The sequence below is a fragment of the Pinus tabuliformis genome, chromosome 4_1 (genome assembly GCF_031772625.1).
Source record: "Pinus tabuliformis cultivar Carrire ecotype Pingquan chromosome 4_1, CPIR1, whole genome shotgun sequence".
Lineage (NCBI taxonomy): Eukaryota > Viridiplantae > Streptophyta > Pinopsida > Pinales > Pinaceae > Pinus > Pinus tabuliformis.
In genome coordinates this window covers 648,894,739-648,922,296 of record NC_142303.1, presented here as the reverse complement: position 1 = coordinate 648,922,296, position 27,558 = coordinate 648,894,739, and positions in this window count along the sequence as shown.

The following is a 27,558-nucleotide window of genomic DNA, read 5'->3' as shown; positions in this document are numbered from 1 at the left end:
TGCAGAGGGTGTGCTCTGGGAAAGTATGCCAAAGAAACGTTTTCTAGAAGTAACAATAGGGCTAAGAGTGTGCTAGGATTGATACACTCATACATTTGCAGAACGATGTCCACAAAATCTCTTAGTGGTGCTGAATACTTCGTCACCTTCATCGATGACCATTCCAGGAAGACTTGGATCTACTTTCTGAAAACCAAGGATGAGGTTTTTGGTCGATTCAAAGAGTTCAAGGCTCTAGTGGAGAATTTGACAAGAAAGAAGATAAAAGTGTTGCGCTTAGATAATGGTGGAGAGTATTTGACAAGGACTTCACCGATTTTTGGGCTAAGGAAGGCATCAAAGAGAGTGGACAGCTCCCTACAGTCCGGAGCAGAATGGAGTAGCAAAAAGGAAAAACAGGACTATTGTGGAAGCAGTTAGGGCAATGTTGTATGATCAGGATATGCCTAAATTCCTGAGGGAAGAAGCATGTAGCACAATAGTTTATGTCCAGAGCAGGGCTCCTCATAGGGCATTGGGTAAAATCACTCCGGAGAAATTCTTCACCGAGAAGACACCTAAAGTCAGTCATTTCAGGATATTAGGGAGTTTAGCGTATTGCCATATACCCAAAGAGAAGAGAAAGAAATTAGATCAAACTGTTGAGAAAGGATATCTTGTGGGATATAGCGAGAATGCTAAGGCATATAGAGTCTACCTTCCAGGGAGTAGGAAGGTAGTAGTTCGGCAGGATGTAAAGTTCATGGAGGATAGAGATTTCAGGAAATCCAGAGAAATGCCTTCTGAGGAGCAACCGAAAGATGACCCATTGGTAAAACTACTTCAACCAGCGGAAACTGGTACCAGAAATTCTCGTAAAGACAAAGGTTCAGAATAGGAGGAATCTCAGAAAGAGGAAGAGTTGATAGATGTGCCTGCTACTAGTAGAAGAACGTGTCGGGAACTCCGACAGATTCTATGAGATGCAGAAGACTTCATTGTTGCACCCAAGAATAGTAAAAGGGAGCAAAGACAGCCAAATAGATACCAGGCCTTAGTAGCTCAGGTTGGGGAACCTTCTAGTTTTCAGGAGGCCGTTTAACATCAAGTATGGGTGGATGCTATGGTGGAGGAGTACAACTCTATAATAGTCAATGATGTCTAGGAAGTGGTACCTAGGCCTCAGGACAGATCAGTGGTTGGTTCGAGATGGATCTACAAGGTCAAATATGTTGTAGACGGCAGTGTGGAGAAATACAAAGCTAGGTTTGTGGCTAAGGTGTATGCTCACAAGGAAGGGATAGACTACGAAGAAACTTTCGCCCCAGTAGCCAGATATACTTCTATTAGAATCGTGATATCTCTTATAGCACAAATGGGGTGGGAGATTCATCAGATGGATGTCAAGATAGCATTTTTGAACGGGGTAATAGAAGAGGAAGTATACATTAAACAACCAGAAGGTTTTGAGAGACATGAGAAGAAATCTCATGTATGCAGATTAAAGAAAGCCTTGTATGGGCTTGAATAGGCACCTAGGGCATGGTACGATCGAATTGATGGCTACTTGCAGAAGATGGGGTTCGTCAACAGTGACACAAAGCCTAATCTCTACTATCTGGTTGTAGAGAATGAGCCTCTAATCCTAGTGTTATATGTGGATGATCTCTTCTTGACAGGATCATCCAGGCTCATCAAAGGCTACAAGAAGAACCTAGCCACAAAATTCGACATGAAGGATTTGGGACAGATGCATTATTTCCTGGGGTTGGAAGTTTGGCAGCAGAAGGGTGAGATCTTCTTTGGACAAGGGAGATATGCTACAGAAATCTTGAAGAGATTCAGGATGCAGGACTATAGACCTATGGCTACTCCAATGATCACCAACTGGAAGAAGATTGATGCATCAGAAGATAAAGACGTTGATCCCACCTTGTGCAGACAACTTATAGGGCCCCTGATGTATCTGGTCAATACTAGGCCAGACATTTGTTACACTGTCAACACCCTCAGTCAGTTCATGGTCTCTTGTAGAAGTCTCCTCAATTTAACATTCTCCACTTGAAGGATTTCATTGATATCTTAATTTGAATGATGAGAAGAAGATGAAGAAGAATAATATTCACCTACGAATGAAGATGGAGCATTTTCCTCTGCTCTCTCTTTCTTTTTTTCCTCTTTTGCCATTTTCTCCTCGTAATATGCAAATATATATCTGCCATGTTTGATAGCGTGTAGAAGGCCTCATAGAGATCTTGGTTCTTCTTGATTTCCCTTCTTATTACATGTTCAATCTCTCCCTTGATGAAAGTCACAATCCTTGGAAAATTGGTTAAACTGCTCTGATACCACTTAATACGAGATTTTTTTGTGGATTCTTTCAAACAAAAATCTCCATTATACATGACCTTTTACTGATGCATATTTACATGTGAAATCATGAGCAATGTGAATTCTTCATTAGAGGAATTTTGAGGTCTAAAATAGGCCTCCTAAGAAAAATATACAACCAAAATAAACTTTATAAGAACCAATAGGATTCAAGATTATGATGTCAACCATGGGGGATGATTCACCATTTTTGGACTACAAAAGTAAAAATTAAAAAAAAAATAATAAAACTACTTTTTCAACTCGTATTTTCAACTTATCTCCTCAATTTTTTACTCAAATTTCAAGCAAGAGTACTCGTTGGATGCAAAATTTAACTCCTCATCCAAAGAGTACCCATGTTGCATACTTTCGATGGACCTTGCTACACAAAAAAATGATAAATGCATGAAACAACGTGATTGCAATCAAGTTTTTCATGTATTTCTCATTTTTCGTGTAGCAAGGTCCATCGAAAGGATGCAACATGGGTACTCCTTGGATAAGGAATCAAATTTTGCATCCAACGAGTGTTCCCACTCAAAATTTCAGTGAACCCATAAGTTGAAAATACGAGTTGAAAAAGTAGTTTTTCCTTTTTCCCTCTAAAATTTGATGATGTAATCTAATCTTGTTTTATTATTTCCACTATTATTTTATAGTTTCCTTAGGAGGTCCATTTTAGGCCTCAAAAGTCCCCTAATTGAAACAACACTTTAGCAAACCATCAACATGAAACAAGGAAAAAAATCACCATGAAAAGCAATCAACACACCATATGATAATGGAGTTCGTCCAATGTGGACTACATCTCCAAGGCCTGGGTCAAGAGTGGGGAGGCTGCTTCATTAGTTGTTGCAAGAAGATGATGAGTACATGATGCAATCTTTTCCAATACAAGGATGAAACCCCGTATCTAGAGTGGCATGTCTCTCCCAAGAGACGTTCTACTATAAGAACTCTCACTCACAAGATGTTCTCCTTCAACATGACAAATGAACAATATCTCACATAAAGTGGCATACCATGATCCTCTCACAAGGTTGCATACATGGACCTTAGACTCAACACATAATCTCAGCAAAAACAAATGAACACATGGAAAAAATACACCTTATAACTCCAAGTCTGAGGATGGTCTCAAAATCACCAACTTAGATGAAGAAACGACTTGTGCCATCGCGTTCCTTGCGAAAAACTGTGAAATTTGAGTATAAACACAACCCCTTTTTGTCTCAGTCAAATTTGGGCTCCCCGGGAATCTTTTAGATTCCTCAAAAGATTCTCTTCTGGACACGGGGAAAAAATTTGCTACTTAGATGAAGAAATGGAGTGCACCATCAAACTCTTAGTGAAAACCCAGTTCAAATGAGTATAAATGTGACATGTTTCTGACCCTATCAAAATTCCCCCCAAGGAATCTCCATGATTCCTCACAAATTCCCCATAAAGAATATTCTATGGAATATTCCTTAGAAACATATTCCCTCTAAGATTCTTTTGAATTTCATGTCTGTCTATGTCTTGGTTATGCCCGCACATTTCTTCTCGGCCCTGTTCCCTCTCCAAATGAGTTTTGTTTTTATATAAATTTTCTAGCAGATTTGTAACACCCTCCTTCCACATTTACCCAAGATAACCAGCCAACCAGGGTAAACATGTGACAAAGAGTTATTATGATATGATTCAACTCCCCATGTACAGTTAAGGAAGTGGAACAGATGAGACAAGACCAATCTGACCTTCCTTAAGAGCTACAAAACCTTCAAGAGACAACTAACCCTTCCAGGTGCCCAACCCCTAAGACAACTTGATGCTTTGTTGAACTAGACCCCCTATCACTCCCATGAAAATCCCTCCATGCGACTAAGACCCTGTAGTCTCCCACAACAAAGCATCCATGCGACTGTGGCCTTTTTTAGGTAGTTTTGTGCTAGTGGCCCCGAATGATGAGCCACTTTTTCAAGGCTAGGACTTAGGCCTCTGCCCATAACTTCATGAAACTCCCAGAATTGATAAATAACAATGAAATAAGGCTACTAATGCAAACACTTGAACAAGGACTTGACCTGAACCCTACCATCCATGACAGGCATTTCATTAAACATATCATAAACATGTAATCTACAGGTCATAACAACATATCTAAACATATGGATCTCATACTTACTTGAGAATCGTCAAGGAGGACTAATCTCTCCTCCCAATAGTTGCATTGTTATCTATTAGGTATTTCATCTACTAACCAAAACATGATCAGAGTCATTCATCAATATTGTCATAAAACATGCTCATAACCAACAAATAACCATAGATATATCAATGATGAAACAACCATTAAAGCCACATAATGACAAGCACATTTACTCATGAAATACCAAAGGAAAAGGAGTTCTTATTAGCATATGCAAATCCAACCAAGTCAGGGAGTTCCACGTACCAACCAACCATAGATTGGGCTGAACCAAATCTCTCTTTCATCCAATGACCTCCATGCCATATTTCAAGCATTAATGTGGGATCTCATGGAATAAACCAAGAATGCCAAACCAAGGCTTCCAGAGGCCAAACCACCCAACCCTCAACTAGTGTTTCCAGGGCTGAACCAAATCTCTCTTTCATCCAATGACCTCCATGCCATATTTCAAGCATTAATGTGGGATCTCATGGAATAAACCAAGAAAGCCAAACCAAGGCTTCCAGAGGCCAAACCACCTCAACCCTCAACTAGTGTTTCCACCTCACGGTCGGACATCATTAACCGTCACCAGATCGGTCTCTACCCAAGTTTTCAAGGGCTCTAGAGCGTTTGTTCCAACTAAGGCTTCCAGGACTAATAACTCAACCCACAGCGATTGCTGAGCTCCAGAGCATATGTGCAACAAGGGATTTCAAGACTAGTAACTCAACCCACCAAGGGCTCTAGAGTGTTTTTCCAAACAAGGCTTCCAGGACTAGTAACTCAACCCAAGCTGTCACATGGCTTTTAGAGCATTTATCCAACCAAGGCTCCAGGAACTAGTAGCTCAACCCATATCCAAAGGAACATGAGCACCAACCAGAAAACAAAGATAAAACCCACAACACCATGGCTATCCATGAAATGGAGAGGCTAGGAAAAACCATTTTCAATCCAAGGAATTCTCCATGCCAATGATAGATCATAACCAAGAAACCACATACATGCATGTCAAAACTAGCAAGGAAATCATACATGCAATTTGATACCTGCAAGAAAAACTTGTTGTAGTTGTTGATCCCGTTGTCCTCTTGCACTTTCCTTCTTTTCCTTTGCATCCTTGCTCCAAATCCCAAGTATGCCAGACTCCTCCAAGAGTGCTCCAAGAAAACTCTAAGTGTCCAAGAGTCTAACAGAGAGAATAGAAGAGAGAGCTCCAATCTAAAACTGGCAAAACTTTATCACATTGAAAAAAGGTTGTGAATTGATCATCAGAAGCCTTTTTATCATTGAGGCCTCTATTTTCTTCATTTTCAATTATTTTCCTTCATTTTCCTCTTCACATGCAACATGTGACCTTCCACCTTCCTTTTCTCCTATTTTCCATTATTTTCATAAATAAGATGCCAATTAATGCCTCATGCTTTTCCAAAGCCCTTGCCATTGCCTTTTCCAATTTCCATGGCCATTAATTAATCACAAGTGATCATCGTCACTATGTTTTTGCCCAACATTCAGCTTGGAATGCATGTCCCATGACCTTGGTTATTATTTTTCATTTATTAACTTTATTACATGGATTTTTAACCCAAGGCTATTACGGACCCCTGCCCCGTATGGGAACACCGTCCTCGGTGTTCAATGACACCTACAACCATCAAGACCACTAAAAATAAAAACATACTCCCCATGGAGCTTTATAACTTAGCTTGTTGTAGTATTTACAATGACCAAACTGCTGAAAAGCAAACCAACATGACAAACATAACGACATGACACCCATACCGCTTATTGGAGCTTTATAACAAAGCTCATTGCAGTATTTACAATGACAACCATATATAAATATGTACATATACCAAAAATGATTTGCCTCAACCGGAAAACAAGGGAGGATACATAACCCACATCTAATTAGCCATCTCCCATGTAGCTTCATCAAGCCCAAAGTGCTTCCACTGCACTTTAACCTGCTTGATTGCTCGGTTCTGAAGCATGAGCATCTTTCTTTGCAAAATAAACCGAGGTTCTGGATGGAATTCTCCTTCTAGTTCCACCTGTAATACAGACCAATCAATAACATAATAAACATCTTTCATGTATCCTTTAAGCAATGAAACATGGAATTTCACTATCAGAGGTTGTGCAAGTCGATAGGCCACTGGTCCAATCCTCTCAAGGATCTCGAAAGGCCCACAATATCGAGGTGCCGACATCACACATGACCCAATCCTCAAGGAGCTCTTCTTGGGCTTGATGCGCAAGTACACGTGTTCCCCATTTGAAACTCCTTAAACAACCTATGTTGATATGCATAAATTTTATGCTTGTCCTGTGCTTCCTTTAGATTCTTCTTGATTACCTGCATTTCTTGTTCCATCTCAACCAACATGTCCAGTCCAATCAACACTTTGTTCACTGGATCACTCCAACTGATGAGAGTGTTACAACTCTTCCTTTAAAGTGCCTTAAACAAACTCATCCTCAGAGACTCCTGATACCCGTTGTAAGTGAACTCAACCAGTGGAAGATATTCTTCCCACTTTTGCTACTGATGCATCACGTACATCCTCAACATGTCATCCAAGATCTTGTTGACTCTCTCTGCCTGTCCATATTTTTGCGGATGATAAGATGTGCTGAAGTCCAACTGTGTACCCAAACCTTCAATAACTCTTTCCAAAACTTTGAAGTGAACTTAGCATCCATGTCTCACACAATATTCTTCAGAACACCATGAAGTCTTACTGCATCTCTGATGAAGACCTGTGCTACATCATTAGTTGAATAAGTAGACTTCACTGGAATGAGTGTGCTATCTTTGTCAACTTGTCAACCATAACCATAATGGAATCATGTTGTCTGGATGTCCTCGACAAACCTGTAATGAAATCCATGGGAATGACCTCCCATTTCCACTCTGAAATCGGAATCGGCTATAGTAATCCACCTGGATGCTTACACTATGACAGTTCAAGCACCTAGCCACAAACTCTGCCACTTCCTTCTTCAAATTCAGCCAGTAATAGAAATTTTTCACTGTTGTCAATGTCTTTTGATATCCTGGGTGACTTGAATATGACTTAGCATGAAATTCCTTCAAGATAAGTTTCTTAAACTCACTATAGTCTAACACATAGATCTTGTCCCTAAATCTCACCAAACCATCTGATGTGAGACGATAATCCACATCCTGATCACCTATATCATGTTGTATCCTATGCCAAATATCTTATACCTATCATCTTGTTGATCTGCCTATAAGATCTGATCCTGTAAATCCGCTCCATATGAACTGATAACTTGTTAAATTTGGACAACTAGGTCCAAACTCCATGTTCTGATGCTCAGATTAAGAGGCTAATATTTTTGTTGGATTCCTCTTTCTGAGAGGTGTAAAATCCATATAAAAATAGTCTTAATCCGATGAGCAGAACTTATATTGTGAATTTATTATTCTTAATAAATTATATGTGCAAGGTCAGCCAGTTTTGTAATGTAGGCTCACATGCCCAACAGATGTGTCACACACCCTCATTGATGGATATATATACAGGAAAAGTTGGAGAGAATTTTATCACAACTCAACTCACATCTTCCTCTCTCATCTTAGAGAGTACGCTACCTGGAGGACGAATTTCAGCCACACGTGGGAAGGACGAAGAGGACAGACCGTACGGATTTTCTGCTGCTAGGGTTTCTGCTGCTAGGGTTTCGCAGAAAGTTTGACCAGCGTTGACTTTGGTCAACGCTTGGTCCAATCAAGCTGAAAATTGGTGGAAAGTTCGATTTTTGAAAGCCGTACTATCTGGCACAAAAATCGAGGTCAAAGGGTTGACCGTTTTGCTGCTGCGTTGACTTTTAGCTTGCTGCCCCTGCGTTGACTTTTCAGGACAGCGTTGACTTTTTGTAGAATTGACTTGGGTTGACTCATCTACTAGTTGGAGGGATCTTGTGACACATCTGGGCTGGCTGACCAAAGGAGACTTTGCTGGTTGAAGCATCCTGTTGACCGCCGAAACGAACACACACATTTTTCTTGTTTCTGATTTGTCTTCTGTAAGATCTGCTTATATGTTCTCTCTGCATTTTGCTTAACTACTTGTATGATTGCTGTGAGAAAAGTGAAATTGCTCTTAGCATAGAACATCTACAAAACTTTACATGGTATCAGAGCTGAGGTGAAGACAAACTCTATCTATAGCAATCATCATCGAAATAATCATGCCCTAATCGAAATCAATGGATGCCTTTGTGTCACTGTACATAGAGGATTATATACGCTATCAATGATATACGTTGTAACGGAAAGATATACAGCGCAGCTGTAGAGGATATGTTTAGGCAGTAAAGGAAGCCGCAGTGATAAGGACATGAGGCTGCAGTCATGAAGAGTCAAGTCGTAGTGATGAAGAGGTATCTGCAGGCTTAAGGCTCTGGCCAAAGTGCGAAGAGGAGTATTTCTGTGTCTTTTGTTTATGATCTGATTGGCCAAGTAAGGAAGGAGGCTAGCTGAGCTTGTAAAGAGGAGTTCTGAGCATAAATGCAAGGGTTATTCTCTATGCACAGGCCGTTGAGTGATTTTGAGTTTTACAATGGGACAAAAGTCTGTTTTGAGAGGGCCGAGAGGCCCAGCAAGGAGCAGGAAGAAGGCCGCAGTACCCTTGACCATCAACGTAGGAATTAAAGAGGTTTGAAGGCTGTATAGTGGGTTGTCGTAGAAGCCACAGAAAGCCCTAACTAGGGCCGAAATTTCAGGGTCCTGTGCATTGGTCAAAATGTAGTTGTGGACAGAAATATGACGTCTATCACAGGTATGTGCTTGTCTTTTATAATGATGAATTTGCCAAATACTATGGTCCAGATTAGACAGTTTGCAATTCTAATGGGCTGTAAGAAGATGCTTGGTAAAGCTCCAAGTATAGTCCCTTGAGAAGGACAACAAGGGCTGTTAGAAGGTAGATGATTTGGAGTCTTAAAAATGGATATATGGAAGAGCTTAAGGGTAGTCAAGTGGGCTTATTATCAGACCCCATCTTCTGTACGTATGACAGTGAAATATGACAATATGACAGAGTTTTTGACAGTGATCTTCTGCACTCATTGTAGTGTCACTTACTCTTATAACAGTTATGCATAGCAGTGATATTGTTCTCTTGACAAATGGAGATGATATATGGAAGAGATATTTGTTCCTATGACAATAATGTTTGGGCAGCGACTTTAGTGATGTTTGGACAATGTTTCTTGATGTATGGAAGTGATTCTTGTATGACAGTGATTTATATGGCTGTGATGTGACAATGATATATAGGACAGCATGATGATGATGCATAGGCAACATTATAAGATCATGAACATGAAGGGCTGCCTGATTTTGGAAATAATCATAAAGGTGTATGTAAGGGCTGAAGGAAAACATACAAGGGGACCTTTCCCCTCAAGTGTCACAAAGACATCTGAGATATTGCAACTGGTCCATTCTGATCTTTCTGGTATGTTGCCTGTAACATCCCTGGGGGGATGTTCTTACTATATGACATTTACTGATGACTTCTCTCGCAAAACCTGGATATACTTCTTGAAAAGAAGGATGAGGCTTTCATGTGGTTCCGTACCTTCAAAGCCTTGGTGGAAAATATGACCGGAAAGAAGATCAAGATTTTGAGGACTGACAATGGCACTGAATATGAGTCAAATGAGTTCAAAGACTTCTGCAGAGAAGCTGGCATTAAGAGGGAGACTACCACTGCACTCTCTCCACGTGTTTGGGTTTTGTGGACAGAGAGATCTAGAGGAGAATCCGTAGTTCTAAAGAGCCCTCATACGCTGTCCCAAGAGGCCCTTACACGCTAAGAATAGGAGCCCTAAATCTGCAGTATATTGGGCCCTAAATCTCTGTTTTATTGGGTGCAGGTAAGGGCATTTCCAGTGAAGGAAGAGGGGACGTTTAGGTCACTCCTATGACTGTTTTGGATTGAAAATTAACCAGCAGAAAGGCCTCAATAAAGGAGACAAAATTCTGGGTTGATTTGAATATTATGTGCGGGCTGGAAACTCTGTTTCAGCAGGCCGTGGGTACAGGAAGCCACCTGTGGTAGGCCGCAGGCCCTTACCCCACTGAAAAGGCATTGCGTGGGACTGTTTTGGGGCTAGATTGAGCCCTAATCAACAGCGTGGATGCAGAGGACTTATACAAGGGTAGCACGTAGTTTTTGAAGGCTGTTTGGTGGCTTGGTTAAGGGCTGTTGCAGCATATGGATGCCCTAACCAGTCACAATTAGGAGCAGCAGCGAAAACAGATTGGAACAACAATTTATGCCTTGTGTTGGGTCAAGGAATTTGATCAGTTTTGGATCAGATGGTTGGGCAACCTGTGGGAGCAAATTTGGAGGCTTGATTGGGTGATCGTAAGCCTCAATTAGTGCAGATCTGACTGTGTTGTAGTGTTGCAACGTGATGATGCAAAGGCAGCATGGGTAGCATGCAGCGTGATGATGCATAGACAGCAAAGAAGATATGAATCTCCACTAGGAGTATATTACAATGAAAAGACCAGATCTGTCATTCTTGTTGATTTGGGGTAGCAATGTGATGCTGTATAATGAGAGCAACATTACAGTCATTGAGGTGCAGATCCATGATGATTGAGAATTGACTATGACGATATATTTGCACCTGTGGCTCGATATACCACCATCCGATCCATCATAACCCTTGCTGCTACGCAAGGATGGAGTCTTCATCAGATGGATGTCAAGACCGCTTTTCTGCATGGTGCAATAAAGGAAGAGGTGTATGTAGAACAACCTCTGGGATTTGAAGTTCAAGATCGAGACACTTATGTCTGCAGGTTGAAGAAAGCCCTCTATGGGTTAAAACAAGCACCCAGAGCTTGGTATGAGAGGATGGATAGTTACTTGATGAAGCTGGGCTTCACTCGAAGCAATGCTGATCCAAACCTTTACTTTAAGGTTGTGGAAGGAAAGCCTCTCATTCTAGTGCTGTATGTGGACGACCTCTTCCTGACAGGTGGTGACCCTCTCATTCATCAATGTAAGAGGGAGCTTGCTGCTGAGTTCGAGATGAAAGACCTAGGACTGATGCACTATTTCCTAGGCCTAGAGGTCTGGCAGAGACCTGGAGAGATTTTCCTTTCTCAAGGAAAGTATATTGTGAAGCTTCTGGAAAGATTTGGGATGGTGGATTGTAAGTCCGTGTCGACACCAATGGAACTCAACTTTAAGAAGTTGAGTGGCAGCGCTGCAGGGCCTATCTTGGCCAATCCTACTGAGTATCGTCAACTCATAGGAGCTTTGATGTTCTTAGTGAACACCTGTCCGGACATATGTTTTGCAGTGAATACTTTGAGCCAACAGATGGTTGAGCCTCATCATTTTCACTGGGTTGGTGCCAAGAATCTTTTGAGATATCTTCGGGGCACGATAAACCATGGGCTGAGATACACTGCCGGGAGTGTGATACTCCGAGATATACTGATGCCGATTGGGCTGGCAGTGTGGTGGATCGTAAGAGCACATCTGGATGCTGTTTCAATCTTGGTTCTGCTTCGATCTCATGGATGAGCAGGAAGCAGAAGTCGGTGGCTTTGAGCACCGTGGAGGCCGAATACATTGCTGCTAGTATGGCCTGTTGTGAAGCAGTTTGGTTGAGGAAGCTCTTTAGTGAGCTGTTCCAACATGTGCTAGATACCACTGTAATACTCTGTGATAATCAGAGTGGGATTCGTATGACTGAGAATCCTGTGTTCCACGACCGATCCAAGCATATTGATATCAGGTACCACTTTATCCGGGATATGGTACAGCGAGGCGCCGTAAGGCTCGATCATATAGGAACTGATGAGCAGGTCGCGGATATTCTCACTAAGCCCCTGGGGAAGGTCAAGTTCCTAACCTTCCGTGAGAGTCTTGGTGTCGTGGAAAGACCCTATGATGTGGGTCCTGTTGGACGATGAGCTCTGGGAGCTCTGGGGGGCTTTGGGGATAGCTTCTCGAAGCTATAAGCACTCATAATGCTTCTGCCCCACCCTTGTGATTATTGAGCTGGTTCGCCACTCATTTAATCTGTGCCCCGTATGCATCCTACCCATTGAGTTCAGGTCTCATGGGAAGTACCTCTCATTTGGCCAATGAGGTGTGGAAAAGCTAGAGACTATTAGCAAAGACTGATGGACGCATCAGAGATTGCCGTACTCTCTATCTAGGATGGCTTGGTCCAACCTCTTGATCTGGGATCAAGATTTGTGAGGTCTGGGACCTCTGGACTGATTATGTCAGTCGGGGAATGATGTCTTTGTGACTGACCCACTTCTGTTCTGAAATAAAGAAGCCAGCAAAGCAAGTTTCGGCGGGATGACTCACGATGTTGATTGCACTAATAATTGGAGTTCTCCCTAGTTGAGAGGGAGTGTTAAATTTGGACAACTAGGTCCAAACTCCATGTTCTGATGCTCAGATTAAGAGGCTAATATTTTTGTTGGATTCCTCTTTCTGAGAGGTGTAAAATCCATATAAAAATAGTCTTAATCCGATGAGCAGAACTTATATTGTGAATTTATTATTCTTAATAAATTATATGTGCAAGGTCATCCAGTTTTGTAATGTAGGCTCACATGCCCAACAGATGTGTCACACACCCTCATTGATGGATATATATACAGGAAAAGTTGGAGAGAATTTTATCACAACTCAACTCACATCTTCCTCTCTCATCTTAGAGAGTACGCTACCTGGAGGACGAATTTCAGCCACACGTGGGAAGGACGAAGAGGGCAGACCGTACGGATTTTCTGCTGCTAGGGTTTCGCAGAAAGTTTGACCAGCGTTGACTTTGGTCAACGCTTGGTCCAATCAAGCTGAAAATTGGTGGAAAGTTCGATTTTTGAAAGCCGTACTATCTGGCACAAAAATCGAGGTCAAAGGGTTGACCGTTTTGCTGCTGCGTTGACTTTTCAGGACAGCGTTGACTCTTTGTAGAATTGACTTGGGTTGACTCATCTACTAGTTGGAGGGATCTTGTGACACATCTGGGCTGGCTGACCAAAGGAGACTTTGCTGGTTGAAGCATCCTGTTGACCGCCGAAACGAACACACACATTTTTCTTGTTTCTGATTTGTCTTCTGTAAGATCTGCTTATATGTTCTATCTGCATTTTGCTTAACTACTTGTATGATTGCTGTGAGAAAAGTGAAATTGCTCTTAGCATAGAACATCTACAAAACTTTACATAACTGCTATATGATTCCTCTACACTCTTCCGCTAAAAGCATCTGCCACCCTGTTCTCTTTCCCTTTAATGTACTTGATCTCAAATTCAAACTCATTGATCGTTTCCAAACATCGAGCTTTCCTGGCATTCAGATTTGGTTTGTCAAATAAGCATCTCAATACACTTTGATCACTCATCAATACAAATCTCCTACCAAGAAGATAGTGCATCCACATCTTCAATGCATGGATGATCAACTCAAGATCATGTGTAACATAATTATGCTCGTGATCATTTAGTTTCCTTGATTCGTAACATACCACTTGTCCCTCTTGCATCAAAACTACACCAAGTCCTCTCTTGTACACACTACAAACTCTTTATTCCATATCTGCGATCTTCAAAATTAGAGCATTCGTCAACAACTACTTCAACTGCGCAAAACTAGCTGCACATTCTTCTTTCCATTCAAATTTCTTACCTTTCCTTTGCAATGACGTAATAGGATAAACAATCTGTGAGAAGTTCCTAATGAACCTCCTATAATAACCTGCTAAGCCCATAAATGACCTTACCTCATCCACATTCCTAGGAGTTTCCCATTCCATAATAGCTTTTATCTTTCCTGGATCCACTGTTATGCCTTCCTTAGAAACCACACGTCCCAAGTAATGTACCTTTGTCTGAAAGAAATTACATTTGCTAAGATTGGCATACAGTTGATGCTCTCTTAGTAATATCAACATTGCTGCTAAATGTTCGGCATGTTCTTCCTCATTCTTAAAATATATCATCAATGAACACAATAAAAAACTTGTCCAAATAAGGATACAACACATTATTCATCAAGCACATAAAAGTAGTTGGAGCATTAGTCAAACCAAAAGGAACCACTACAAACTCATAATGCCCATACCTGGTTCAGAAAGCAATATTGTAGATGTCCTTTTCTTTAATGCGTACCTGATGGTATCCTGATCTGAGATCAATTTTCGTGAACAGTACTGCTCCCTTCAACTGGTCAAACAAATCAACAAATCCTTGGCAACATATACCTGTTCTTGATGGTTACCTTGCTCAACTGCCTGTAATCAATGCATAGCTTGAGAGTACCACCCTTCTTCTTCACAAACAACACTGGTGCACCCCAAGGCGATACACTTGGCCTAATGTATCCCTTGTCGAGCATTTCCTTTTACTGTAACTTCAACTCTACTAACTCTGGTGTTTTCATCGTGTATGGTGCCTTTGATGTTGGTGCTGCACCTGGTACCAACTCAATAGAAAAGCATAGAAAATTTTAGGGGTGAATCTTAGCCCAAGGGAAAAATTTAAGGGGTTTTATGTTTTGGAGGGGCGATTTTTTTATAATACACCCATTTTCTATAGTTAGCCCAACATTTATTTAAAAAATAAATATTTATTACATTTTAGCCATAAAAAAAGCGGATAAACAATGCAGCCTGATTCGCCTGGTTTGGGAGGTTGGTTTGGTTGCAATCACCAGATTTCCTAGTTTTCAAATCGAGGGAAGGGTTGAATTGGGGGATTCACTTGTATAAATTATACAGTTTCCATTCGTGAGTTTTACAATGTCGTGACTCTTTTTCAAGCAAGATATTTGAGGGCATAGAAGAGCTGAACCAGGTAAGGCTCACTGCACTCTGTTCTTTCTTTGGCATGTCGTATCCCGATCCATTCTCTCGAGATAGTGTTTTTTGTTCAGGTAGAATCCGAGTAAGATATGCTTTGTTTTTATCCTACACACACTCTACACTATGAAAGAGAGTGTAAAACTAGTTCAATGATTACTTATTTCCCCTCCAACACATAAATCAGAGAAACAAGCTTTTCCCCTCCTAAATTACTATACTACTTACTAGCATCAAAATATGGGGAAGACCGGAAATTCAAGACCAGGTAAGGTGTTCTAGCGGTGCCCGAGATTGCGCTTCCAATATTTCCTAGGCTAAATCTAGTGAAAAGAATCTAGCTAGAGAGGAGCTTCCCTAGCACCATGCTGGAATGGGAATGCTACAAATCTTGTATCCAGATCGGATGTTGAAGAGGAAGAGGCAGGCCATCGAGGATTTGATTTGAAATTGAAAGAACAAAGAGGGATTATTAGAGCTAATAAGCGTAAGCACAGGTTTGGTTCGATCAAGTTCAGTTCGATCTGGTCCGGGTGCATATATACATACACAAATGTGTGTCCTGTCTACCCGTAAAGGCCTACTAGGAGTACCTAGGTAGTGCATTATTCATAGGATCTCGTGGGTACCTTGGCTAGGGCTATGCTCGGATTTCGAAAGAAGGAGGAAGCGACCTTCAGTCTCCATTCGTGCAGGTCGTGACTCATTTTCAAGCCTTCGTTCTAACACCAATAGCTATAGTTGATTCGTTAGTCGATCTAGTGCCAGTAGTCGCAAAGGTAGAGGCTTCACCAATAGCACCAGGGTAGTGGGTCTATCACGTATCTCATTATGGTATGACGTTATGCTTACAATTTTTTCTTGTGTTAGGTGGGATCGGGGTTGTGCATATGAGGGAGCGGGTTCATTGTTGTGGCGGATTGCTTGCTACAGTATTTCCTTCCAGTTGGCCTGTCACTTTCTATAGCGTAAACATTAATTCGCTCCAAACTAAGCTACAAATGATCAAATTAATGAAACTGAGTGCACTACAAAGCTGGGAGGTGGGAGCATTCCATGCTTCTTTCCCCCAAATCCATTTCCACTCAAAATTTATCCAATTCCTCTGGTGTTGTTGGCCTAGTGTTGTGGCCTTTTCAGACCAACCAACGAAAATGCAATGTGCTGCTGCTCTAAGCCCCACTGGGAGGGTGATTGCATAAGCAGGTGGATCCATCAAATCCATCCCTCTGTCACGACCCATCTTCTTACTATCTGATTCTCCTATTCTCCCAAATCTAAATTTTGGGCCCAAGTTCTCCATTTTCCCTTCTCCAAGGCTGGATTGAGACATTGGTCGCTCTTGGCTTCAACTTCCAACTATGAAACTTATCAAAAGGGCACTACAAGAGATGTTTGTTGAAGAACGAGCACAATAAAGAACTATGGGGTCATACCAGTAGACGAGGCAAATAATGATGTGAAAAAAAGCTTATGAAGACTTTGGTGTCAGGATCTCTGTTTGGACTTTGGTATTTGTCAATATCGTTTTCAACATCTATAATAAGCAAGAATCTTTTATTCTGTTAATGTCTATATATGTCCATTTGTCTGAAACCAAAAACTAAAATGGAAAATGCATGGTGGTTTCACATAAGGGAAAAGTTCTACTATGGGAGGGATCCCCATAGGACCTAATCTCAATGGATGATGCTTCCCAATTGGAAAAACGAGGCATTTTTGCATTTGCATGAACTAGCCTAAACCTATCTTAACTCGAATCTGATATGCACCTCGAGGTTGGATATGTTGAGTTCCAATATTTGATGTGTCACCCATTTGTGTGAACTCAAGATATGCATCCAGAGCTTCACAACCTTGGGGTGATGTTAGATCAGGGTTAGGTGTAACTGAGCTCATCCTCACCTTCACCTGGGTTGTAGAATGCACCTTGATTATCTTGGTGCAATCAATCAATGCAAGGTTTCCTATTGAATCCTTTTGTTCTTAAGTCTAGGCATGCCATCTTTGAAGTGCTAATGGTTTTGACTGCGTTGGTTTCCTGGGATTGCTATCAGTGAATCTTAAATGGATATACTGTGATGATCAAAACTTTGATAGTGCTTGTTCTAGACCTCCCAGGCCACAATGAGAGCGTGGGTGCCTAATAAAAGTAAAAATAGAGTTATGTCTAATCCTTGATCTTCGCCACCGGAAAATCAAAATTCATTAACAACCAATGCAACAACAATATATATTTTATTCGCAAACATTGAAAATTCATGCATAGTGTCACTAGTTGTATTTCCCCTTCTATGATTTGACGTTTCGTTGTCTTCAAACTAATACTAAAATGAAACTCGAGATTGTAAATAAGTCATTAGTTAGTAGAAAATGAAATGGATAGTATTGAGAATTCGACAATTCACCAAAATGAAAAAGAGTGTGCATCTTCTGTTATTGGAAGCCATGCCATGTAAGAGAAACATTTTCTATTCTTTGTACTGAACTCTGTAAGGATTCGACAATTCAATCTGTATTGTGAACCATGCCATGTAATAGAAACATTTTATGTTCTTTGTACTGAACTCTGTATTATTGATGAACTACAAGAATCAATAAAGTTAATTGTTCCTTAGATTAGGACTAGTGATGAATGTTCTTTATGTTTATATCAAGGTTGTGAGACTTGGACTTGCCGAAACTTAGCCATCTTGAGAGTCGAGACTTGACAAAAATTGATAATAGGAAAAGAAACCCAAAATAGAAGAAATTTTGTTTAAAAAAAAACAGCAGGGTATGTTGAGTTTTGGGTAAGTTTCACCAAATTTTCCAAATTTTAGTTTGTAGGTGAGTTTTCACCGAGTAGACATTTTAAGATGAACTCGGAAAAACTCACAAATCTTTTTTGAGTCTCACAACATTGGTTTATATGATTATTAAATGCATGTAGTAATTAGGTACATAAAAGTAATGTCTCGTGAGAGACACAATGTCCTATACAATCAACTTAGCATTAGATTGTCATAACTTAGCTTAATTATTTTTTTTCTATGACTTAATCTCTTTTTTATAATGATAATGAGGACTTAAATTTTATATTATTTAGAAAAGTGGCTACAATTTTGCGTGTAAAAACTCAATACATTTCATTTCCGTATAGAGTTATAAATATAGAAAACAGGAAATGCAGTGTTCTAAAAATGATGAAATCCAAACATAGGGTAGTTCTTATCCAAAGCTTACATGTATAAATTGTTCTAACAATAGCAAACATAAATAAAACATATACTACCTAGAGACTTTAAATCATTTTGACCTGGTGTATGTGTCATCTTGGCTGGTGGTGTTGGTCTCTTCTCAAGATACGATTCTTTGTTTTGACTCGCAGAGCTTTCTGAGAGTGCTTCCTACGGAGGGAGATTCACATGATTTTCCAAGTGGTCAAGTAGGTCTCAAACAATAGAGATATGCATTTAATTCATGCATATTCCCTCTTAAGATGATGAAATCATTCCTAGATTACTTCTTCCATTCACAAAGAGATAGAATGTGGTTAGCAACTTCAAGAGAGACGCATTCCTTGGCTTTGTTTGTCTCACCGTGCTTAGACTTGACTCGGGTTCTCTATGTCTCTAGTTGCTTAATGGATTCACAGAGGGTGGACTTCATTATTGACGATGACATTGAACAAACATTCACACAAGATGCACCTCCCGCACACCTCCAACAGTTGTTGGGTAGGGGGCATGCTACACAACTCTCCATTAGAAACAATGAGATGCCCAGAGTAGGAAAAGGCAGAGTTAAGTGACCAACCTCCAAGAAATTCACCACTAAGAAGGAAGGGAATGACTAATAGAGCTTTCGAAAGAAGACAAGGTAATGAAGACTTGGAGAATTCTCATATATATTGATGAGGGAAGTGTTGAATTGAATGTCTATACTGGGTGAGATGGTCTCCATCATATGAGAAAGGGAAGAAAATTTCTCTACCTTTTAGCTCCATAAATGTCCTTCTGCATAACTAATAATGCTAGTGTCCTTAAATCATTTAGGGATTTGATATCCATTACATCTATCTTGATGCTTTAAAGACATTGTTGATATGACTCACCTAGGATTACAACTTGATTTTATTTGAATTTTGGAGTCTGAGAAGATTTTTATGGCCCCTCCTTTCCAAATCACCATAGGTGTACTCGTGGGATTGGATTGATAACTGTGCTCTGTCACTTCCCATCCATATCTATAGCTTGGATTCTGATTCAAGAGTTCCTTGATTAACCATTTCATTTGCTATGGAGTTTAGATGTCTGTTAACTCGAAAGGTAGAGAATTTATGGAAGGGATTTAGAAGTAATGTTTCCCTTTGGAAAATGCTCTCTAGATGAGGAGAGGAGGGAGCTACCTCTAGTTTCAATGCTCAAATTTTTGTGGTTGAGTCTCCAATTTATCTATACTATATAATGAGGCTAATATGTTATACAGGGTGCCTTAGTTTTGATGTCCAGTACAAGTGTTCATACTTTGACTGCTTATAAGGGAAGAAGAGGGTAGTTTCCCATGGAGGCTTGATCCTTTCCTGCTCAAACATTGGCTATATTCACATTGTTTTCTAGGCAATGCTTGAGGTTTGTTGGACAGAAGTTGAAGGGTGGAGTGTTGTTGTTGTCGGGACCTGGCCTTTGATTAAAAAGAGGACATTAGGTGAGGTCCTAAAGACTTTGAGGTGAGAATCTTCCTTTCGTTTCTGCCCCTTCAATGTATTATGGCTTCCAGATTAGTTATACGATGAATTTATTAGGGGATAAATTATTAATTTATTTTTAGGTGAAAAATATAGTTCCATCCATGAAATCATTTTAATTCCTTTTTTCTATGCTCACTACTTTATTGCTTCTTGTATGTGTTGAATCTTGCATAAGAATGTAAACATTTATGCAAATGCAGATATACCAATCTGAATGTCAGTTGTCTGCTTATTGCATTATCATTTTTCATGCAACATTGAGTAGAACAGATATCGATCATGTAAAATTAGTTTTCATTCCTCTGTTTTCTCTTTGCATGGCATATATTTTAGCACTAACTTCCATTTGGATTGGAACATAGTGAGTGCAGGGAAGACTTGGGAAAAATTGAAAGAAATTTTGAAGGGCCTAGCTTTGTGATAGCCTTTTCTTCTCTCTATATATATTCAATTCAATTTTTAGCAAAGTTGTTGGCCAACTTGATACCTAGAAGCTGCCGAAATACATATCATTCTAGAATAAATTGACCAGAATTCTTTCTACAACAATTAGAAAAAGCATTAAGACGAATGGGGAATTGATTTTTGGGTCTAGGTGAAGAACAAGAGTTGCACATACTTGAGTTGAATGCCCTCAGTTATATGTTGAGGTTGTCTGCATCAAGACTAAATTTACATTCCTAGATATTTACTAGATTGAAGTCCATAATTTCTAATGTTGAGGTCCTCTATGAAGGACTTGGATTGGAGCATTTTGACTTTTTAGAGCGAGTTAAGAAGCAAATTTGTGATGACAATCCAAATATCTCATGTCTCTTGAAACTTGTTCAGGAATTAACTAAACATTTTTTCCTTGAACCCATACCTCTCAGTGAAGAACTTAAAGAAATTAGAGCAATTTTGCTTGTTCCAGAAAATAGTTATGAGCGTCCTCTTAATTTTGTAATAGGTGTGCCTATTGGAATTACTTTGCACATCACTTTGCACAATGTAACTATTGAACACATAATTTGGTTGTTGATGGTTTTGGGAGACTCGGTACAATATAACCAAATAGATGTCAATGAATTTGAAGGAAATGGTGGAGTAAAATATGGTTCAGTTACTATGCCATTTCATGCTGCGAAAAAAGTTGCATCATGTTTCTTAGAAGTTTTTGTTATGATGGATTGCGCCTTTGAATTTGGGAGAGTTCTATTAAATAGATTTCAGGATGGCCCAAAAGGGGAACTTGTTGCACTATCCAATGTGGAAAAAATTTATCTAGTTGCATGCATCAGGAAGAGACCAAACACATGAATTGGAAATTGTTCCTGTAAATGTCATTGTTCTCTCCCTTGTGCAAAGGGAAATAACCTGTATGCTTCATTTATAAGCTACCTTCTCTTTTTTGTTTTTCTTATTCTCTTTTATTGGTATATATTTATCTTTTATTTTTTTGTAAGATTTCTCCTATTCCTTTTGAGTTTGCATGAAAACTGTAGAGTACATGTTTTAAAAACCATTCAATATGTAGGATTATAACCCCACACCTTGCTAGAGGTTTGTGAAATCAAGTGATTTCATAGCTTTGCAATTTCTTACGAACCTAATTTCTTCGGAGTAATAAATGTAAAGTCTTCTTTAAAATATCATCTAATCTTCTATACATTTTATCAAATTTCCCTTTAAAGCATCCCAAATACATCATGTCTAGAGGAATCTATTAGAGGAATGGTTTTCCTCATACTTAGCTTTGCAATTTCTTACGAACCTAATTTCTTCGGAGTAATAAATGTAAAGTCTTCTTTAAAATATCTACTAATCTTCTATACATTTTATCAAATTTCCCTTTAAATCATCCCAAATACATTGTGTCTAGAGGAATCTATTAGAGGAATGGTTTTCCTCATACTTGCCATGATCTAGGTGCCCATCTAGGGCCATCTAAAAAATGGTCTTGATATTGGTAGTTTTTGGGTCATATACGGTTGATACATATTTTGGGGCCTTCCCACTCACTTTTTGAGGTTTTGATGCCCAATGATTGAGCATCTGGTTCAATGTGAAATTCCTCTTTCCAACGAGTTAAAGAAGACTTGAAATGGAGCAAGAAGAGAAAAGTTACGGTCTTGGCTTTTTCTTGGATAGTTTAGTCACTAGTGTGCAAACTCTCTTGGATTTTTCTTGGATAGTTTAGTCACTAGTGTGCAAACCTATCTCAAGATACCTAGTGAAAGAAACATATAGAGAAAATGTGGAAGTCAAAGGACATGGGAAAATGGTGCAACACCCATAAAATCCCTTGGCACAACAATGACAAAGTTATGCTCAACCATGGTTATTAGATGAGCTTAAAGCCTCAAACTTGATTTAGTGTGAAGGCCACCAGATCCCATGGATAGGGAAATAAAATGGATCATCAACATAGAATCCAACGTCACAATCACCATTGCAAAGGTCACTAGAGGAGCTTGGGGAAGGTGACTGCCTCTTCCACTTGCAAATGTAGGTGAAGGGGACATCACTTCATGTCATTGTTGGTAGCAATGGTCAAGAGAATTTGATCTTAGTTGAGGTTATGAGAATATTCCTTCTTTAGCTTTGTCATGCGTTAGTTTAATTTTTTTGTTAGTCCTACCTAAATCATTTTGAGCTGCCTGGGATTTACTTTTTTCCCATTCTATGACTACTCTTGACTCTCTTCAAATTTTCTTCCAATTGAATCATCGTTGTTTCTCATGTATTTGTGTCAAATTTATTCCAATTCAGGTTTACTAGGCTTTTGTACCCCTATTCTTCTAGCCAACCATGATAAAATTTGTAGCGACCTAGCTTTATTTGCAGTATAGATAATATGGTTAGAGCCACCTCCATCTCCAACCCATGACTTCAACCCATCTGAATTTTCTAGAACACTTTCTGAAACCAGGAATCGGGTTAGTCATTTTGACACTCCATCTGTTCCACTTCTGAAATTTCTCCAAGTTGGAACTATCCCATTAGTTTCAGTATTACACAGTTCATATCTCATTTTAGAACTGTTACCAATTTACATTAAAGCAATTTACATATTTTCCTAGGGCATCGATATTAGGTGATTTCTCTTTTTTAGATAACTGCGTGTGAATGTTTTTTACTTTCTTAGATTAGGATCTTCCTTTACTTAGATTATTAGTTTTCTTTTTCATCAAACAACTACCAATGCATAAACCATAAAGAGACACAGAATATAGGCTATCATCCAGGGCCAAAACCCCTTCTTCTTGAGAGGAAAACCCGAACAAATTCTTCTTCTTATAGAGATTCCAATTGACAAATACCAAGACCAAGATCCTAGACCTTTGTGCCACTCGAAGACCAAGACACAAACCTTCCTTGATGAAAACCTTCTTGAAACAAACTTGCTGCTCTTTCCTTCTCCTATGGTCAATGCAAGTCAAACTGTCTGTACTACTGCAATTTTAGTTTTATCCACAGATCTGCAAACCTCGACTTATCTTATACCCTTGCAATTCTCACGTGTGCGATGTTCTAGGATCTTCCTTCTCTGCTTAAATAGGAGACTCACTCTTATGACCTCAGCTGTGATGTATGTTGATATAAAGATCTTTTTCTGGACTTCTTCGTTGACTGAGGAAACCCTACCGCAGAACCTTTAATATATGCCACACGTGTGAGGAAAAGGTAACCAAAACAATCCCTGAATAACTCAGAATCTTCCCTTACTTCTTGCGCTGGATGAGAGGCTTCTACTTCTATTTTTCGCACTTTCTGTTGTATTTCAGATGTATGACTGAAATCAGTGACAAGAATGAAAGTCGAGCTGCATATAAATAGTAGTTTTCCTATGATAATTAGCGGACATGACTTGGAGACAAGTTTGGCATGCCTTTTGGAGATTGTCTTACTTTCATCTTGAGCCGACTTGAAGGAGAGGTCTTGTGCTTGTATGGGATGGCTTTCATACTTACTTTAATGACTCATATAAAATGAAACATGCCCAAGAAGGGTTCTTCATACATGACATAGACTCGAATTGACTTTTATGACTAGATGACAAATCCTAAAGGCTCACAATGGGAGCCATCACTAAAAATAAATTCCTTGCCCATGAAACCCATGAGACAAGCATTATAATAATTTTATTTTTCTTCTTTTCATCAATTACACATGTCATTCTGAAGAACGAACCTAGTTACACTTTTCAACATCAACAAGGGTCACTATTTCTCAGTCAACATGGTCACTGCTTCATAGTCAAGTAGGTCACTGTTACATAATTAATAGGGTCATTTTTGTCATCAACCATCAAGCCTGCTCTAGGGTTTCAAGATCTGTTCACCGGACTCAAATTTTGCCATGAACATTAATTTTGTCAAACATAACTGAATGTTACAACATCACTATGCTATCACACCATTATTGCCATCAATAATTTTGTCTAGTATCAAACTGTGTGCATACTAGTTTATAAGCATCATAAACTGTCACATGCAATACTTCAGATCTTCTCAGTGATACTTGATGAACATATTCATGACACAGGAAGCCTCTATCTCAGCTGTGAACCCTAACTGCTAGTATATTATGTGCGTATTATATGCTTGTTGTTCAATCTTCTGATAGCCCTCAATACAACTATATGACACAAGAATATAGATGTAGATTGCTCAACATTTCTAATTTCAAAGGTCAAACAACTTTATATTTATCACACTGACTTCAAGCCAACACATGATATCAGAGGACAAACATCTTCTACAATATATTATATCTCACTGCAATACCTTAGCAATAGTGCCTACAGGTTGTATCTGAACGTGATGGCTTCCAAGAATGTGCCTATAGGTGTTTGCAACAACAATTTGACCTTTGTTGATGATTGTTTGTAGATAGGTATAGTTGTGCTTCATAATATCAAAAAATCTGCAAAGTGTCATGTTGTCTTGCTGACATTGGACAGTTAATGTTTTTTCATCATACTTCGTTCAAAGTTCAAATCCTCCACCAAGCTTATCAAAATAGTGATATTTCTAAAGCAAGGAGGCCACTAAATCAACACTAATGGGTCTGCGAGATATAGTTTTTGGAAAGCAGAAAATATCTGTCATCTCTGTCAAATTCAAGAGCTAGGAATACTGGTATATGATGAAAATATGTCACAATGGATTGGTCACAGGTCAGAATTAAGATAAACCCTAGAATTCAATTCAATCAATGATTTGTAGAACACATCCACTAGTCAAATGATAGCATATAAATGTAACACAACATTGCCAGGATTTAATTGCTGGACTTGTAATCTGCTTCATAATTGTCTTCCTTTTGAAATAATGAAATGTATAAATTTCTGGTATGCATTACTGTTAAAATTTCTTAAAGATACTATATTTACAGCTCCATGAAGCATATACACAGCACCCAGGCAAAGACTACACAAAACTGTTGGAAATAATACTGAGAGGGGGGGGGGGGGGTGAATCAGTATTATTATATTAATAAAACTTTTTCATTTCCATAATCAGATTCATATATGCTACTTCCACAACTTCTTATGATTAAGTTAATCGATCTTCAATGAGTGCATTAGAACATTATCAACCATATTATCAGTTAACAGATGCAGTAACATAAAGTAGATCATCACACATAAGGCACACACATGAACACAATGATGTAAGGTGGAAACCCAATGCGGGAGAAAACCACCTGCTGCAAGTCATCTCAATCTTCTTCTTAATAAGAAAATTCTTTTACAATATTTGTACTGGTGCAGCCTTATACCAGTACTGGAGCTACAACCCCCTTTGTACTAGCCGATCCATTTACTAGTACGCAGGCTACTACCTGCTACAATGCTCCAAAGATTTCCTTTAGCTCTTGTACTAGCTTAGATACTAGTACGTAGGCGCCGGCCTACAATCTTCTCTCCTTCAAGTACCGCGTTTCATCAATTTTCATACTGGATACACTAAAGCACAACCCATAAACTGAAAGGCCACATTTCATCCAATTTTCATACTGGACCCAACAACAACATTGAAGCTCAAACAACCTTCTGAAACACCCAATCAACTGAAATAACCAGATCAACAATAATAGGACCAAACCCAGAATACAACAATGATAAACAAAGATTTTAAGAGAAGGAAGCACCCTGCTCAACTGCTAGCCTGAGTCCCGACTCACCCTGCTCAACTGCTAGCCTGAGTCCCGGACTCACCCTGCTCAACTGCTGGCCTGAGTCCCTGGACGCACCCTGCTCAACTGCTAGCCTGCGTCCCTCGCATTGAGTCTACTGAACTGCCTGCGTCCCGGCGCACCTGAACCCTTCTGCGCCTGTGTCCAGCGCACCTGAAACTCTTTGCTCCTGCGTCCCGGACGCACCTGAACCCTTACTGCACCTGCGTCCCTCCGGGCATAGATGATTTCAAGACTTTAGAAGTAACCCAGACAATCAGATCCACAGATCTGAACATGCGCCGAAGAGATCTCGGTCCATCAGTAGATTCGCCTTGTTTAGATCTAGACCAGATCTAGCCCTCATAAGATATTCAACCCAAGACATACAAAATCCAAATGATCTCCTTTGCTTTATATAGGCAAGCTCCTCCTCAAAACATGGAACAATACCATGAGCCGACACCATAGAAATATAAAACCGTCGGCTAGATACCACACAAGAAACCCCCACGTGCTTTTCTTTGCCTTGAAATGTGTGCACTGGGTGGACGCACCCCCTGAACGGCTGGCCAGCGTCGCTGGACGCGGACCCTGCATGGTGTACCTGCGGGTACGCACCTCCTGAACTGATTTCCTGCGTCCTTCTTAATTTTCAACAAACTGAGAGCCTTGCCACTGAAGTTGCCATCAAGTACAACATCTGTAACATACAGTCATACCAGAAAACATAATGCCAACAATCTCCCCCTTTGGACTTGATGGCAACCTTACAAACTTCAGCTTCATTCTCCCCCTTTGACATCAAGGGCAAAGGGGTATGCTCCCCCTAAGAACATGCTCCCTTTGACTATAAACCAGATCTGCTGAAGTCTCTGAATGAGCTCCCCCTTTGAATATGACATGGTGCTCCAATCTGATAATGGTCTTTCTGAGAACAAGCTGAGATGTTTGCTCTGCTATATAGTGTTGTTCATGCTCAAGCTCCCCCTGACTGTAAGCAAGGTCTGCAAAAAGATGTTCTACAAGAAGAACATGACTCTATAAAATACATACATCCATCACCCATCACAATAAGGATCATCCATCCAACCAAGTGGGAATACATCAGAAATATGAAAACCAAATACATTACATCTTCATCCTATGCATAGTGGGGGGACATAGGCCGTTACATGACCTGAAGAGATGACGATAATAGATAGACTATTACAACATGAGTCTTGCTACGACCTTCCAAACATCTAAAGAT